Raw genomic sequence first — 19,676 nt, 5'->3', positions numbered from 1 at the left:
TATTTGAGAGTATTTTAGATGATATTGATTATGTTTAGGAAGTTCATGATGATTCTCAGTGGAGATATGAGATTCTGTAATGTTCTGATAGGTTTTGATTGGTTCTGTATAGCTTCTGTTTTGTTCTAATTGTCTTCTGTATGAAGCATGGATTTGTGATTGATGAAGATTGAGATCTTTTGAAAGCTTATTGAATAGTTTTTGATAGTTTGGAATGGTTTAAGTGTGAGTTATGAGGTTTTGATGACCCTCTGTAGAGCCTCTGTCTCTGCTCTATCTCTGTAATGTACATGTACTGTAGATGTTTTGGTGCTGTACTGTGACTGTTCTGTAGACCTTCTGTAAGTGTTCTGTAGAATGTATGTGTGACTTTGGGAAAGTTTTCTAACCTTTGGAAAGGATGAATCTAAGTTCAAAGGAGCTAAAACAAGTGGAAGAAACAGCTGCTGAAGACTGAAAAGAAGATTAAGTGACAGTGACAGTAGTGAGCTGTGAAAAGACACTGTAGTGGCTCTGGTGACTCTTCATATCAGACATACCTCTTGGGAGGTTCATCCACGACCTAAGAAGGATTATTGAGGGTTATTATGAGAGTATTGTAGTGAGGATATGATGTACTATTGATGGAGAGAGAGAGAGAGAGAGAGAGAGTCAAAGATAGTCAATTCTATCAAAACAGTGTAACTGTATATGAGAGATTGAGAGAGAGAAATATGAAGATATTGAAGAAGGATAATATGTGATTGATTTCCATTCAAAGATGATGTATTTCTTTGTGTTCTTTGTTCTATTGAAGAATTTTATGAAGATGTTGAAGATTATGGTTGATTCTATCAAATCCGTGGGAGAAATCTACTATGATGCTGCGTGAAGACTTGTTGTGTTCTTTGTTTTGATGATCAAAAGAATGAAATAAAAGCTTGTTGATGTTACAAGATAGATTTTCTTTCAAGATAATTCCCTTTTCCTTGGTGTTTCTCTTGGGGCTCCATGTTTTTGGTGTGCAGCCGGGGAAACTTGCCATCAACAAGCACCAGAAGAGGCTGAAAATGAAGGAAATGGCATTGCCAAGAGAAGAATTCAATGGATATTTGTAAAGTTCCTTCTTCCACTGAAGAGTTGGAATTTCTCATTATCAAAGCCACTTTACATAAGAAGTTCATTCCACAATGGCAGAAACATATCACCATCATGATGCATGCTCTATGTGGTGGATTGTTTCCTCTTCTTGTTGAAGCAGCAGAAACTTGCATCTTGGAAGCAAACTGTTTGGGAATAAACTGAAGAGCAAAAATAAAGAGAATGACCATCCATGGAAGATTTGGCATTCATTGAGAAGTTTCTAGACACCATCAAGTGGGAGATTGTGAAGAAGCTTCAGGAGTCTTGGTTTGTAGAGGTTTACGAAGATAAGAAGGAAAAGAGTTGGAATTTGTTCGTGGCAAGATATATGGGATACTTGGTGCACTAATAATCTTCTGTTTGTTCAATTAGCAACCCACTGGAAGTTGGTAGACAGAGTGTTTTTCACAACATACACTGTTGAAACCCTCATAAGCTGGCATTATCATAATGACGCAACAATGATCCTAAGAAGAATGGGTTTTGATACTTTCAGAACAGAATATCTCCCCCTCTGTAGTGGTTTGAAAGTTGAATTCAGAGATGTTGAAAAGAAGGAAGTAGAGGAGATGTTGGCCAGAGAATCCCTCAGAGACTGAATCCCTCTCTGATACTATCCTGTTGAGTCTAGACCAAGTGGTTGAAGCCAACCCCTTGATGAATGACGCAATAAAGAGGCAAGTGTTAGAACGAGTCCAGAGGTACGTGAGAAGAGAGAAGGCAAAAATCAAAGCTGAGAACGAGCTTACAGCAGAAGCCTCCTTTGACGCCCTAAAAGCACTCTTTACAGAAGTCCCCATGGCGACTCAAGGTCCCCTTCCTAGTCAGATTCATCCTAGAAATATTGATGACAGGCCAGCAAATGTAGTCCCATTGACAGTTTTTAAGGGAGAGTACAATGAAGACCCTGATCTTCATGTAGCAGAATTCATGGTAGCATGTGTGGGGTAAGACTCCTCTTCTTGGAGTCATTGACAGCCTTGCTTCAACTTCGTCATACAATCTTGCACCTTCCATTGCAGCTTGCAGATTGGCTGGTCTTCTCAATTCCACGAACTTACGAACTTCTGGTTGTAGTCCCCTAAGAAACACTCCTTTCTATATTCCTTCATCCAAATGATGATTAGTCCATCTCTTCAGGATGGATTCCATTCGCGAGACATAAGCTTCTACTCTTTCTCTAGAGGATTGACTTAGATTCATGAACTCCTCTCACATTCACTCTTCAAAACCTTCACGCCTGAATTTAGTGAGGAAGGCCAACTTTAGGTCTCGTCCCATGTGCCAAAATTTCCTGTTGCTTGTCTCTCATACCACTGAAACACCGTGCCCTTGAAAGTGGCGGGGAATATTGCTAACCAATGCTCAGGGGTTTTGTAGGTTACTTTTTGCTACTCCAAGTAACTGCTGCACTACCAAGAGAGAACATGTATCCACTGGTAGATCTTCTATCAGACATACTACCAGCCCAATCTGCATCTGTGTATCCAAATACTTGTACATCTGTACCTGCCTCATAGAAAAGTCCATAATGTAATGTGGACTTCACATATCTCAATATGCGTCTGACTGCATCCAAATGTGGCTTTCTAGGTACTTGCATAAACTAACTCACAAGACCAACAGCGTAGCTCAAGTCTGGCCTTGTAATGGTCATGCAGATCAAACTCCCCACTATCCTCCTGAACATAGTAGGGTCTTCTATCTCATCCCCAACATCAGCACTCAACTTTACATTTTGCTCCAATGGGACTGAAAGTGGTTTGCATGTTATCATACCATACTTGGACAACATATCCAAGCCATACTGCCTTTGGGACAGCCATATACCATCATCACATCTAATCACCTCAATGCCAAGGAAGTACCTTAGCTCACCATATGCCTGGAATGGTATACCCACCAAATGCAGTCCTAGGGATAGTTCCCTACCCCTATCCCCAGATGCAAACAGTGCCGTAGTATAGTGCACCTAATCCAGTGTGGTCACCGCAGATGATAGTGCCTCAGACCATACTGCCTTTGGGACATCCATATACCATCATCACATCTGATCACCTCAATGCCAAGGAAATACCTTAGCTCACCATATGCCTGGAATGGTATACCCACCAAATGTAGTCCTAGGGATAGTTCCCTACCCCTATCCCCAGATGCAAACAGTGCCGTAGTATAGTGCACCTAATCCAGTGTGGTCACCGCAGATGATAGTGCCTCAGATGATGGTTCAACCACAACAACAATGGCCTCAAACAGTTCCTCCAATGGCGAATCATTATCCCTTGAAGCATATTATTCAAAGTTCGTTTCACTCCTAAAGTATGCACCCCCAATGGATATGACATAACAGGTGTCAATATTCTATGTTGGGTTGAATCCACCCATAAACACTCGATTGGAATCAATGCGCCCAATGGACTTGCACGACACATTACTCCAAGCGAACCCAATCTTCCAAGAACTTAAATCAAGAAACTATGATAAAGATGACTCACAAGATCAAAACAAGAGGTGCCACAAGTGCGGAGATAGGACACATCCATAAGAGATGCCCCAATTGTCGATGTTTCCACTTCAATGAACTAGGACACATCCAAACAGATTGTCCTGGGTTGGACCCTGAGAATCACGAACATGCGGTCAAATGAAGCCATCTAAACTCTACTTTTGGCTCATATTATGAACCACATGATGATGAAGGCCTGGAGCCTATTGTAACCTTTGAGGATGACTAGATATCCTAGGAAAATCCTCTTGAGGTAATAAGTCTTGTACTTGGAATAAATCCTATTGAATCCTATGAGTTGTGACAAGTTGTTATTCTAAGTTGAGAATTTGAGTAATCAAAGTAGTGCAGTGTAAGCATGATGGGCCCTAACCCATAGGCTATAAGCCCCAATTGTGCTTGTCTTCCCCAGTTTCTCTCGAGATGAGGACATCTCGATTCCTCTAAGGGGGAGACGATGTAATGTCCCCTCCCCCCCGGTGACCCCCGTGCCCCCCATAGGAACTCCCCACCCCTTTAATTTTTCCAATTTTTTTTTATCTCTCCCTCTCTCTCCCCCTATTGTGTGCATGGTGGGGAGAGAGAGAGAGAGAGAGGGTGTGATGTGTGGAAGATGGGAGGGCATGAAGCCCCCGAGGTGGCCGGAGGTGCCGTCCTCCCCACCTTATAAAGACCACCCCTCCCTGGTACAGATAGTCCCTCCCCTCGAGAGGGAGATTGCACCCCCCTTCCCTACGTCACCATGGGAGCTGGTGCATAGGCCTTGGCCTTTCGTTTGAGACTTCACTACCCCCCTTTGACCTGCTACGATTGTGCCCCTGGGGCCCACGATTCAAGCCCCCCTGATTGCCAACCGACTGTGGGCCGTGAAGTAGAACAGGTAGAAGAGGTAGAAGTGGAAGAGGAGAGGGAGAGAAGAGGAGAAGGAGAGGGAGAGAGAGTAGGAAAAGAAGGAGAAAAGAAGAAGAAGAGGAAGGAGAGAAGGAGAGAGAAGAAGAGAAGGAGAGCGAGAAGAAGAGAAGGAGAGAGAAAAGGGAGAAGAAGAAGAAGAAGAGAAGAAGGAGAAGAGGAGGAAAAGAGGTAGAAGACGAAGAGGAGAGGGACAGAAGAGCAGAAGGAGAGGGAGAGAGAGTAGGAAAATAAGGAGAAAAGAAGAAGAGGAAGGAGAGGAGAGAGAAGAAGAGAAGGAGAGGAGAGAGAGTAGGAGAAGGGGAAGAGAAGAAGAAGAAGAATAGGGAGAGAGAGAGCAGGAAAAGAAGAAGAAAAGAAGAAGAAGAGGAAGGAGAGAAGGAGAGAGAAGAAGAGGAGAGGGAGAAAGAGTAGGAGAAGGGGAAGAGAAGAAGAAGAAGAATAGGAAGAGAGAGAGTAGGAGAAGAAGAGAAAACAGAGAGAAGAAAAGAAGGAGAGGGAGAAGAGAGGAAGGGAAGAAGAGGGAGAGGAGAGAGAAGAAGGAGAAGAAGAAGTGAAGAAGAAGTAGAAAAGGTAGAAGGAGAGAAGAGAGAAGTAGAAAAAGAAGAAGAAGAGGAAGGAGAGAGAGAAAGAAGGAGAAGAGAAGAGGAAGAAGAGAGGGAGAGAGAGAGGAGAAAGAGAAAGGAAGAGAGTTGGAGACAAGTCACCCCCTCATGGACAAAGGATTCCCTTCTCGCGACCTTTCCCTCCCAAACCGGTCATCCTGAAGGCCGCTAAGGCGGCCCGGACTACCCAAACCCCGAGTAGAAATGGCTCCCAAGAAGAAAATCGTGGGAAGCGTAGGTGCCAAAGCTACCGTTGGTACCGGTAATGCGGGAGAGGCAAGCGGAGCGACCAACGCAATAAACGCCCCTACGAACACGAATCAAACCCACGTTCTTTAAGCTTTATAGTTAATTATGTATTATTTCTCGTGGAAGAAATAAAAGGGTTAGCTATGTGCATGGAACAAGGACGAGTCGTAGAACTTTTTTTTACTCTAAGCGCTCGGTTGCATGCGTGAAATGGTAGAGTATGGAGTTCGCATAAGTTTATATGCATGAAATGATAGCTTTTTACACACATAAAATGATAAGATTTTTGCATTATTTCACATAAAATAATAGCTTTTAAACCAATTCAATGCATGAATAGTCATTTAGAATTCATGCTTCGCGATTGTGACTAAAAGAAACACATGAAATGATAGTTTCCGATGGATAGAAACCTAGACCTTCATGAGATCCGGTGCATTAGGAATAAGTATAATTGCCTGCGAATTGTTTCTTGTTGTGGACTATCTCAAATGGATACACTCCTAGCTTAATTAAAGCTGGTGACCTAACCCTAAATGGATTGTTGACCCAAGCTATGCTTGGTTGTTTGAAAAGGTTGTAAATCCCTTGAGCAAGTGTTTTGATACATCCAAGTTAAATTCTGATTGTGCATACAATGGGATTGCGATGCCTTGAAGCAAGAGGTTGTGCATTCAACTGTTTGTTAATGTGGTTTTGGATGTTAACCCAACTGGGGTGTGTTTGATGATTGCATGGCCGGGTCTGAGATGACTGATTGCCATGGAAACAAAAGGGATGTTTTCCCTAGTGATTGTTTTTAAGCTAGGTGCTTCATCTATGGTTGATTTCCTAAAGGGATAATTAAGGAAGGATGGCGCTAGCTACCCCCCGCGAACCGCCAAACCCTAACCAAGGGGGTTGTGAATCCACGCCGGGAATGTGGACCGAAACCCACCGCGAGTGGTCTCTCCATTGAAATTACTTGGCATAGGAGGACGCTTGGGTGCTAGTGGGGGCTCTGGCCATAAATCCCAATGCCTCCGGGCCCTACACAAGTGTTCTACATGACTTAGATGGGATCTCGAGGCCTTGATACTAGTTACAAGGTGGAATCTTGGTACGATAGACCTTCGGGTTTTATTGTCGGAAGACAGAAGGATTTTTCTACGGAGGCAGAATGGAACACTTAATTCTCCTGTATGGGCAGGAGACACACATTAATCTGAAGATAAGTTAAGGAAGTGTTTTGATCTTGTTTTATCTTGTTTTCGTGTCAGTGCCCTGAATTACATAAAGAAACCTGTGATTAACGGGTTAATTAAGAAAGCTATTTTCATATGTCAAACATAATGTGGTAGGTAATTAGATAACTAAAACAACCCCCAAGGGAAGCGTGGTGGATGTGACCAATGGGTCTATCCTACGGAAGGGTAGTCTCTGTTAGCCGAGAGCTTTTCTCAAAGGAAATGTTAATGAGAGATGTTAGGAAAAGTGACTTCAGGTCGATGCTAGTGGGAACGGCCAGATAAGTTTCGTTGCGGGGCACACTCAAGAGACCCTAGTTGGCAAACCTCGTGTCATTCCTTGGGAGTGCCAGGCGGCGTCTTCTAGATATATCTCTCGATGGACTGTTAAGACGTGTCCCGCGAATTGAGGAGCGGGCACGTTACTTACTACAAGGAACTCACCCCTTACAATGTTGGGGAAGAAATTACCTTCAAGCTCCAATAAGTGGAGATGTGAAAATTATTAAAAAGATGATTTACATTGACACCCTCTTGCCTTTTATACTCTAGTTTGAAATAGGCTAATTACCTAACTAAATGTAGCATGAAAAATTGCTTTATTACGACCCATCCCGGCCCAAAAGTTTTGTCCTCCAAACTTTGAAGATTGAAAGGACAAGTGAATAGTAAATGTGAAGAAATGAGAGACCAATATTGAATATTCTTGTTGAAGTTTTCCATTGAAGAAGATAATCTTCCATTGAAAAGAATCTCTAAAAAAGGCTCAAAACGGTGGAAATATGGAATGCTGTCCTAAACAGGGTAGTGATAGTAAATGACCCATAACTTTGGATAGAAATGTCAGAATGACAAATATGAGATATAGAAATGAAGTATACTTCATAAGGTATCCATCCATATAATCAAAATCCAATTTCGATGCCAATAGGTCAATTATTTTCATGATAGAAATTTATAACAACAAGCTGTCCATTGTGCAATGAACTAATTATCTTCTTGAAGAAGCCATGGAAACTTATCTAAATATGAAGCATGTTGCCAAGATGATTCTTCCATAGGAAATCCTTTCTAGTTTATGAGATATTCCATAACAATACGGTTCCTTAGAGACTTATCTCTCTTGCTAATAATCCTTTCGAGCTCATAGATGATTAAGCCAGCTTCATCAAGAGGAGGTAGTTCTTCAAGAACTTGTATGGCATGGCCAATGTATTTCTTAAGTTAAGACACATGAAAACCATTGTGAATGTGTATGCTTGAAGGCAAATCAACTTGTTAAGCAAGATCTCTAACTTTCCTTGTGATTTGATATGGACCATAATAGCGATAAGCAAGTTTATTATATCCACCCTCTTGAGAGAAGCATAATGAGACTTAGGTACTTTCAAAAATACCCATTCTCCATCTTCAAAATCCACATGCCTTCTTTTATCATCAGCATATAATTACATTGTCTCTTGTGCCTTCCTAATGTCTTCTTTGTGCTGCTTCATTAAGACTTCCATCTTTTCCAACTCTTCTCAAGCAAGAGGATTCACTTCGTCATGAAACAATGTTGAAGGTACATGAACTTTATGTTCATACAATGCCTCAAATGGTGACATAATAATACTCATGTGATGAGTATTATTGTAACAAAACTCTGCAAAATGAATCCAATGATCCCAAACATTTTTTGTATCATGGAAAAAGTGTCTGAGGTAGATTTGTAACCATTTACTCGCCCTTTCAGTTTGGCCATCTGTTTGTGGTTGGTAGGCAGTACTTGGAGTTAGTTTGGTACTCATGGAAGTAAAAAGGCTTTTCCAAAAAATTTCCATGAGCTTGAAATCCATGTCAAAAATAATCTTCATAGGTAATCCATAAAGTCTAAAAATTTCTTCCATGAATTACTAATTTGCCACCTATTTGGGACTTTGGTAGGTAAGAAGTGGGCTGATTTTGTAAGACAATCAACCACAACAAAAATGTTATTCCAACCTTGTTTAGTGGTAGGAAGCCTTGTAATAAAATCCATGCTGATATCAGTCCATTTACCATGTGGGAACACATGATGGTTGCTCTTCATCTTAAAATGGCTACCATCGATGTAGTGGTGCCACTTCTTGATTGCGTGAAGAATAGCTAACATTTCCTGCTCATAGACGTGGAGTTATCTTTCTTTTTCATCCAACTTCCTGCTTTCATAAGCAATAACACCATGGTCTTGGCATAAAACAGCCCCAATACCTCTGCCACTAGCATTAGCAAATATAGTGAACTCCTTAGAAAAGTCCGAGCATACTAAGATAGGTGCTGAGATGAGAAGATTTTTTAGCTCATTGAAACTCATAGTGGCTATAGCATCCCAAAAGGAAACTTCCTTTTTCAATTTGTCAGTGATAAGAGCTGCTACATGGGCATAATTCTTGATGAATCCCCTATAGAAAGAAGATAATCCAAGAAATCCCCACAATAAAGTAGAGTTCTATGGTACGGGCCAATCTTGATGCACTAGACCTTCTTTGGATAAACCATAATTCATTTTTTACCAACTATATGACCCAAGTATTCTACCTCATCAGCCATAAAAGTACACTTTCATTTCTTTGCAAAAAGCTTGTGTCTTCTCAAGGTAAGAATGACTTCTCTGACATGCTTCAGATGTTCCTCTCCATTCTTGCTATAGATGAGAATATCATCAAAGAATACCAAGACTGATTTATACAAGAATGGCTGCAAAATCTTGTTCATGAGAGCCTGGAAAGTTGCAGGTGCATTTGAAAGTCCAAATGGCATAAGTAGAAAGTGGTAGAGACCTCTTTCTGTCCTAAAATTTGTCTTGTACACATCCTTTGCTTTCATCAGCTTGATTTGGTGATACCCTGACCTTAAGTCAATCTTAGTGAAAACTCTTGTATCCTTGAGTTCATCCAACAAATCATCAATGCGGTGTCGAAGGGGTTTTTTGTCAAAAGGTCAAATCCACCGAGAATCAGAGATAAAAGGAAGTAGAGATAGGAGATGGAAGAGAAGATAATGAATGCACAAGAGGTAAACAAAATAATGACAAAGCACAATGAATCAAATCAATATGTATTGACAGAACCTGATATCCTTTGTATGGCACTTCTCAGGGTACTTAGGGGCACTCTCCAGGCATTAGATCTCCTAGAGCTTCCTCATAGAACAAAAACGTGGATAAAAAATAACAGCTCCTTCTCTCTTGCTTGGAATCCAAATCTGATGGCTCTGTTTGCTTCGGAAGTGGGGTAAAACCCTAGGACACTTGATCAGGGATCTCCTAGATCACTTCTTCTTCTTCTAGTTCAAAGTGTAATTTTCAGCCCATCAACAACAATCGCGATGCACACGATTTCTCCCATCTTTCTTTTTTATGAAAAATCCAATAACTGGCTGAAAAGGCAACTTACTTTTTGCACGCCATTCTAATCTAGAAGTTTTCCTACCTTTTTTGGATTTTTACAATAAATGATATCCAACACATCTAAAATAGGCTAAAATTGTCTAAAAATCTAGAATTTGTGGACTATTCATGCCACTCACACTAGCACTAATGACTCGGCACATTGAATCTCTTCATCAATAAGAAAGTTGGATGATGATGCATTCCGTGCATTTTTCACATTGTGTCTACATAGCATTATGACATCCACCCCCTCTGAACATGCACATCCTTCGGTATGTGTCAAATTGTCACTAGATTTTGAGTCCTCCTCATCCTCTGTAATCATATCCTTTGCTTCTTCATCTTCCATATCTTCTTGGCTACCCCCTGTATCATGGCCACTATTGTCTTCTAATTTTGGCAACTCATAGGCATTAGATTCCTGCCTCTTTAATATTTTGATTATTTTTCCTGCATTGGAAGTTTTATGGATGTCCCATCTAACTCATTTAATGCATAAGTAGCATTATCAAACACCTATCTTACCACATAGGGTCCAAACCATCTTTTGGAAACTTTATGCATGGCATTATGCTGGTTGTCTAAACTATTATCATAAACCAATACCCAATCCCCATCTTATATGGTTCTTGGTCTCAATCTATGTATTTTGTCAAACCGTTTCTTGTTCTGTATCCTTGTTACCCTTAATTTTGCAATTCCTACCTCTATGTCTTCTAACTTTCTTTCCAACTGTCTAATGCGCAAGGCCAACAACTCCTCTTGATTCAACTCCTCCTCCCAAGGTAGCACACTCCATGTGACTGTCATCTCTTCTATCGGCATGATAGGTTCTTGACTATACATCAATTTTGCAGGCATATATCCTGTAACAGCATTATGAGTTGTTCTCTCAGCCCACAAGGCATAAATAAGGGAGCAATTGTGGCCACTCTTTTACCTTCTCTCCACATGCTTTTGCCAATGCCTTCACAATAGGTGGATGACCTCTTTCACTTTTTCCATTTTCTTCAGGGTTATAGGCTAAAGTTAAAGCAAGATTTATCCCCAACCTTGCAAAGAAATCATAAGCTTCATCTGCATCCAGCTCACCCCTATCTGCAGTAATTTTTCCCACACAGCCATACCAATAAAAGATCTCTTCTAAGAGAAAAGTACACACATCATTTGTTGTCTTAGTACGTAGAGCTCTCCATTCCACTTGATTAGTCAAGTCTTAATGGGCAAGCACAAGATACCTCATTTTCCAAAGACTAATAGGCATTGTGACTAAATCCACCACCCACTTAAAATGAAGAGACAATGGATATGTGGGCTGCAATCCATCCGGATGTCTCAGAGATGAATACATTTGACATGTCGTACATGTTTCCACAAAGTGAGAAACATCGTTATACATACCCTTACACCAATATCTTTCTTTGATCTTTGCAAAAGTACCCCAAGCACCTCTATGGCCAGCCCACAAGCTTTTATGAAATTCTTCTATAACATTTACTTATGAAGCTCTATCAGCCAAAACTCGCAATGGCATACCCTCTTTCTTTTTAGCATATTTCCATAAGTATCCATCTTTTAAGAAAAACCCATAGGCTTTCCTCTTGATCTTCTTAAACTCCTCATCTGACCATTCATCTCTCTTTGTTAATGTACTGAGGTATTGACCAATTCTCAGCTACTCTCTTGCATATTTGTCTTCCAGAAACATTTCTACACAAGATGCAAAACATCTAAAGTGTCTTCTCTTTGTTGTCCAAGCTTTAGTTAATGCTATAGCAACACCTTGCATTGCTAAATTTACTCTTGCAACATCATTTTTAGCCGCAAGAAAGTCATCTTCTTCCTCCTCATCCATCATCCCATCTTCATGCTCATAGCATGCTCGAGATAAGATGTGTGCCACTAGATTATCTCTTCCTACAATATGATGAAATTCAGGGTTCAAAGATTTGATGTATGCAATCCACCGGAGCATAGCAATGTCCGGGGTAGAACAACTAGTAATCATACCCAATACTGACAAACAATCGGTCTCAATGACTACATGAGCCCCATAAAATACTCCTTATCACATTTAAGGGCTGTCACAATTCCCTATAAGTCTCTTTTTACATGTGGATATCTTCTCTGTTGTTCAGTCAATACTTTAGCACCAAAGCGTATTACATATATTTGCCCTTCCTCATCATCTTGCCCAATTTCCCATCCAATCCCGATTGGGCTTGTATCAATAGTAATAATGATAGGCTCTTCATGTGAATAGTCAACCTTTCTCAATGTAGGAGCAGATTTTAAGAGATGCTTCAATTTATTCATTGCTTTCTGATGCTTCCTTTCCCAATGAAATCGCTGACCTTTCCTCAGAAGCTGATATAAAGCATCAACTACATGTACAAAGTGAGGAATCCATATCAAATAGAACACACATGCACCCAAGAATCTTCACACCTCTGATACATTCATGCATACATCTTGCATTCTATCAATCCCATCTATTTTTCCTGGTGATGGTCTTTGCCCATAGGGCCCACACATATGACCAAAAATCAAAACCTCTTCAACTCCAAAGACAGACTTTTGTCTAGAAAGAGTTAAACACACCTCTTCTAGACATGTCAAAATCCTCTCGTAATCCACAATATGGTCTGCAACAAACTGTCTACATCCATGAGCATCCATCTCTTCATTCTTTTCATCCACTACACACCCTTTGATTGGAACATCATCCAAGAAGGGCATTGTCAATTGTAGTATAAAATCCATGAGTACCCTATTCATAGCATTTGTCATGTGTGCCATTGATTTTGTTGCACCCTGTGGGAGAGTACACATTCATACTAACCCCAAGGGAGTCTTCATAGTTGTGATATCCCTGCTTTCAATTGCAAGCTGAAACTTATCATACCTTGAGTAAAGATCACCCAAAGAATAGGTTGCTCTACTTGAAAAAGCCTATGCAAATTCATCAACCGCAGGACCTGCACACACATTTCTTATGGTCACTTTATTGACCGGTGTTATGATGTTATGAGGACACAGTGTGAAAAAGTACAGAATGCATCATCATCCAACTTCTTTATTGGTCTAGAGAGTCAATGTGATCTGAGCCATTAGTACTAGTGTGAGTTGCATGGATTATCCAAAAATACTAGATTTTTGGATAATTTTAGCCTATTTTTTATATTATTTATTGTAAAAATCCAAAAAAGTTAAAAAAAAGCTTATAGATTAGGATGGCATGCAAAAAGCTAGTTTTCAGCCAATTATGGGATCTTAAGAGGGACAGATTGATGAAATCGCGCACATTGCGATCGCTGGTAAATAGGATGAAAACTGCAGATTGAACTGAAAGAAGAAGAAGGAGTGATCTGGAAAATCCGTGAGTAGGTGTCCTAGGGTTTTACCCCCCTTAGGATCCAATGGAGACATCAGATTTGGGTTCCAAGCAGCAGAGAAGGAGCTGTAATTTTGATGCACATTTTTTTCTACAAAGATGCTCTAGGAGATCTAATGCCTGGAGGTTTCTTCTGAGTAGTGCGAAGATTCTAGGTTCTTTTAATACATATTGATTCAATTCATTATGCTTTGTCTTTGTAGTTTTTACCACTTGTGTATTCTCTATCTTCTCTTCCATCTCCTATCTCTACTTCCTTCTACTTCTAATCCTCGGTGGATTCGACCTTTCGACCAAAACCCCTCTGACATTGGTGAACCTATTGTGAAAGGTCGTCAGAAGAAGGAAAGACAATATGAAAGAATCTTCAAATACCATCTCCAGTGATGTTTTGCAACAGTTGGTGCAAAATATAAATATGCTTATGTAGGTACAACAACAACAACAGGTGATGCAAGTTTCAGCTCAAACAGAAAGTGTTGTGATGAATGCTATACAAGCAGTTGAGCGTGAGGTGAAGTTATTCAATGGTAGGAATGTATGTGCACATGTACATACATATGCTCAGAAGATGGAATTGTTTGGGGTGGTTCAATCTACATCGAGCCGGTATTTTGTATGTGTTATTGTCCATGAACTAAAAGCATGGATTAATGAGTTATACTTGTAAGCAGCTTCCTTAATTAGCCCGTTAGACATTGGTTCCTTCACGTAATCTTAGCACTTGACATAGAAAAGCAGTGTCAAACAAGTTCCTTTTCAACAGGTTATCATATTTATCTTTGGAATACATTCATAAAGTCCACCCTGCATGCTTATCCATAATCCGCCCGAAGGCTATCCAGCAATCCACAGGGATAACTAATCTAAGATTCCGCCCGTAGACTAGTATGCGGGCCTCAAGATCCAATCCCGAGTCACGTTGGCTTCTTGTGCAGGGCTCGAAAGGCAAGGGATTTAGGCCAGAGCCCCCTGGCACCCAAGCGTCCTCCTGCTCCAAGTAGTGCTCAACGGAGAGACCTCACACGGCGGGTTCGATCCATCTTTCCGGCGCGGCTAACAACTCCTTGGTTAGGGTCAGGCAGACAGTCAGGGGTAACTGAGGCTGTCTCTCCCTTTAGGCCTTCAACCTGAAGCATTAGATATCTTTTCATTCTTTAGATCCTTGAGCAAACAAAGCAAACAATGCTTTCTAAACTGTTACAAGCACAATCGTATCCAGTGGTCGTCTATTTGGCCAACTGCTAAGGAGTGAATCCTTCTCTCTGAATGCATCCAGCATTCGATCCGGGATCAATTGCGACTTGGCAAGATCCCCAAGGGTTTGTTTATTAACCCTTATGTCCTTCGGTTAGGGCCGTACCCTATTAACCCAACTTAACCAATACCTTAGGTTTTATTAATAGTAAATCATGGCAACCATGTCGCTCCAAATTATTAACTTGGTCCTTTGCTTCCAAGCAAATACCTAATTCCCTTATCTTGGCAACTTTATAACAGGATGACTACTCATCCTCTTGCAAGTTAAACTTGCGCAAGAATCTTCCAATCCCATTCCGAGGAATTTGCCATTCTCTTGTGATCAAATCACAAGATCATGCGACGTTGTAACTTGTTGCACAAGTGTCACACCTAATCCATGGGACTATTTCACCCATCGAACAGCGTCTTCTATTCACGGAATCATGATTAGATAAGAAACAGGGTTTAGGGTGTCTTCATATCCAATCCATTCCCGATTGCATTAGGCCGACATCATTCGGTCCTAGGGGTTCCAACTCAATCCGAGTTTCATCTTTTGAACGAGTGATCTTTAGGGTAGAAACCCTAAATCGTTTCTTGCAAGTACATCCAATTGTCCCTACATTCCGTGAATGTGGGTAGGACTTTAGGGTATGAGAGTTTCGACTTGGCAATAAGTGCGATTAGGTCAAGTCCTTAACATGCTAAACCCTAGTTAGCACTTGGAGTATATTGTATCGATTTAACCATCCTAAATGAATCCTTTGCAGTTTAGGTGTTTTGGGTAAACCAATTTACTTGTCTTACGACAAGGATGAGCCATTCCTAAAGAGGTTGTCTTGATCTAAAAGGGGAAAAACTAGTTGCATTACGATACCATTCTCGTAAGCTTATGTTAAAATGAACCATGCAGCCTTTTCCTAACTACATTTTTGAATGAAATATCCGTACCCTGAATGAGCATTACGCAACCTTTCCTAACTACTACGCAGTTAAATGAGATTTATGCCAATTGAAGCTAGAGTTAACCTACTTCATGCAGCCTTAGAATCTTTCCATGCTTTGCACTTTCCTATGGTTGATAACAACTTTTTAATGAATCATTACAAAGATGATTTGTCTAAAATTGTGACATGCAATTTAATCTTTCTGTGCATAACCAAAGGTGTACTACAATAATTTCGACTTTGTAATGATAGTCATTAGTTGCTCTAGATTTGTTACTTTGAAATGCACAAAGGCTACTTGCTAAAAATGCATTATAGACACCTTATGTTCTTTTTCGTTCCTTCCATTGAAAAATACAAATGACCAATCTTCAATAGTGAGTTACTTCTTTTAAAAATAGCCAATGTAATTCATTCGCATCAAACTAGGTGGATAAGTGCATCCTAATTCCACGAATTAACCATGCATAATTACAATACTTCGACGTAAATCAAAAATAGAAAGAAAACCTGGACTTGTGGGTTTGGTTAAATATCCACATGAATATTAGGAGATGATCCTCCTACAGTTGCGCCTTGTGACTTTTTAGGGGCCATCGCGAATTTGGCTTCTGGTTTGCCTTCATGGATTTCGAACTTCTTGCCTTGGCTTGGAGTCTTATGATCTTGGCCCGTTCCCTCGTACGCACAATTCCCTTTGAGGTACGGCTTCCTTGACCGAGTACCGACTTGCGAAATTTAGCTTTGGAAGGCCTTAGGGTTCTTATGAAGGCCCTTGCGGAAATGGAGGCTTGAGAGATTCTTCTCCTGAATTAACATTTTCATGAGTTTCACGTGGGTTGTGGAAAGTCGGACTAGCAATATTTTTCAAACGTGAATATTACATTCTCTCCCCCTTGGAGGAATCAAGATGTCCTCATCTCGAGATGAACTGGGGATATTGTTGGTTGAGAGTGCTTTCATCCTACCAAGTGGCATCCTCCTCGGGATAATCTCTCCACTGGATGAGGCATTCTCTCAAGGTTCTGGATCTCAGTTGTCTCTCCCTAACATCTAAGATCCTGTCAGGCCGTAGCTCAAGGACTCCTTGGCTAGGCATTACAACTTGTTGGTCATCAAGTACATGGCTAGGATTAGGTACATACTTCTTCAATAGGTTGATATGGAATACATTATGAACCTTTAGGTTCTCAAGGACTTGCAGTCTATAAGCATTGGGTCCTAGGCATTTGAGGATCTTGTATGGCCCACAATACCTTGGACATAGCTTCTTGCAATCTCCTAAGGATAGGGAACTCTTCTTTGGCCGTACGTGAATGAAGACCATTTCTCCTTCCTCAAAAGTTCTATCATGATGCTTCAAATCCACATATGCCTTATGTCTATCCTTGGCGGCTTGGATGTCCTATCTTATTGACTTAATTTGGTCATCCATCTCTTCCAGCATCTGCCTTGAAGCTTCAACCCTCAAGGTTGGATCCGAGAAGTTTAGGGGACTTCGACAGTCATATCCATACAATGCTTGAAAAGGGGTCATCTGAATGCTTTGTTGGAAAGAAGCATTGTAGGTAAACTCAACCAGTGGCAAGTATTGAATCCACCTTTTTGGTTCACGGCAGTAGTGTGCCCTTAGCATATCCTCGATGACTTGATTGACTCGCTCCATTTGGCCATCAGTTTGGGGATGGCAGGCTATACTAAAATAGAATTGAGTCCCAATGGCTTCAAAGATAGCTCTCCAGAAGTGTGATGTGAAGAGAGAATCATGATCACTAATGATTCTTCTGGGTAACTCATGTAGCTTGAATATCTTCTTGATAAACAACCTTGCAATGTCTGAGGCTTTATAGTCTGTCTTAACAGGAATAAGGTATGCAACCTTAGTAAGCATGTCAACCACAACCATGATGGAGTTGTATCCTCCCTGAACTTGGGGTAGGCCAACAACAAAGTCCATACTGATGAATTCCCATTTCATTTGGGGAATTTCAAGTGGTTACAACTTTCCTGGCATTTTGACATGTTCGGCTTTGATACGTCGACAAGACAAACACTCAATGACATATTTGAGGACGTCACCTTTAAGCCTCTCCCAATAGTAGCTCTTTCTAACTGCATTGAGAGTCTTGGCATAGCCACGATGTCCTGAGAAAGGGGAATCATGAGCTTCCCACAATATCTTCTACTTAAGTGACTAGCTTGCCGATATACATAATCTCGTTCTATAGTAGACAAGTCCACTATTGATAGAGAATTCAAGATACTTAGCATGTAGCTTCTAGTCCTGGTCCTTGATAAGGATTTTCCTTAGCATCTTTTGATAGGTTGGATCATGGCATGCTTCTTCTCTAGCTAGCTCAAGTATTGGGTTGTTTGGCATGGATACCTTTGTGGCTAGAGATCTAGCTGTTGATGGATTTTGCAGGATTAGAGAATTAAGGAATGCCTTGTGAACTGAGTGCATCGGGAACAACATTCTCCTTTCCAGGTCGGTATTTGTTTTCAAAATCATACTCCTCCAGCACTTCAATCCACCAACATTGCCTCATGTTGAGCTCTTTTTGGATAAAGATCCACTTGAGACTTTTATGATCCGTCACTAGAGTAAACTTGTTACCCAACAGGTAGTGTCTCTAAAGCTTTAGGCCATGGATGACAGCTAATAGTTCTAGATCATGGGTAGCGTAATTCTTCTCATGGCTCTTCAATTTCCTTGAAGAGTATGCTACAGGATGACCTTCTTGCATGAGTACACATCCTAAGGCAAGTGTGCTAGCATCAATTACTACTTCGAACTCCTTACTGAGATCCGGAAGTTTCAGTATAGGTGCTGATACCAAACTTTACTTTAATCTATCAAAGCTGGTTTGTTCGGCAGACTATGTAATGGATGTTTGCTTCTTCAGTAAATCCGTCAGAGGTGCTGCAATCAAAGCATAGTTTTTTATGAAGACCCTATACTATCCCGTCAATCCAAGAAAATTGCGTATTTCTTTGACAGTTGTTGGTATTGGCCATTCTAGAACATATCTGACTTTGGCCAGATCCATTGAGATTCCTTCCACTGATATGATGACTCCCAGGTATTCAATCTGATGTTTGAAGAATGCACACTTCTTCATCTTAGCGTAGAGCTTGTGTGCCCTCATTGTCTCAAGGACAATCTGAAGTTGGGGTTCATGATCTTCTTCCTATTTGGAATAGACTAAGGTGTCATCGAAGAAGACGAGTATGAAGTCATAAATATATGGCCTAAAGAAACCTGCATTAACCTGTTGAAGGTGGCAGGCGCATTCGTGAGCCCGAATGACATAACTAGGAACTCAAAGTGTCCATATCTTGTGTTGAAGGCCGCCTTTGGGATATCTTCTTCCTTGATCCTTATCTGATAGTAACCAGACCTGAGATCAATCTTGGAGAATATCTTCGCACCCTGAAGACGATCAAGAAGCTCATCTATTCTAGGAATAGGGTACTTGTTCTTAACAGTTGATTAATTCAACCCTCTATAATCAATACACAGTCGAATCCTTCCATCTTTCTTTTTCTGGAATAGTACTGGAGCTCCCCATGATGAACTACTAGGACAGATGTAGCCCTGATCTAGCAATTGCTTGAGTTGCTCCTTCAGCTCAATTGCTTCTGGGATGGGCATCTTATAAGGCCTCTTTGCAATTGGCACAGCTCCTAGCACGAGCTTAATCTCATGATCCACTTCTCTTTGAGGCAGGAGTTATGTCACCTCTTCAGGAAATACGTCCGCGTACTCCTTTAGCCATGAAGGTTCTTCACTAGACTCCTACTTCTGATCTAACTCATTGAGCTTAATCAAGTAGACAGGTAGTCCCTTTCTAACTCCCTTTATAATCGGAGATGCTTTGGCCAATTGAATTTTTGACTTTTCAACCTCACCTTGAGTTGTGACCAATTCCCCTTCAGAGTTTCAAAAGGAAATTTGGCCTTTCCACAATGAATGTGGGCATCATTAGGTTTAAGCCAATCCATTCCAAGTAGACACTCATGGATACCTAGGTTCATGACTCTGAATTGGACCGAAGTGGTCT

This window comes from Lygodium microphyllum, chromosome 19 (genome assembly GCF_053477565.2).
Source record: "Lygodium microphyllum isolate KBCC chromosome 19, Lygodium_microphyllum_v1.1.10, whole genome shotgun sequence".
NCBI classification, from domain to species: Eukaryota; Viridiplantae; Streptophyta; class Polypodiopsida; order Schizaeales; family Lygodiaceae; genus Lygodium; species Lygodium microphyllum.
Note: the sequence above shows the minus strand (reverse complement) of the source record.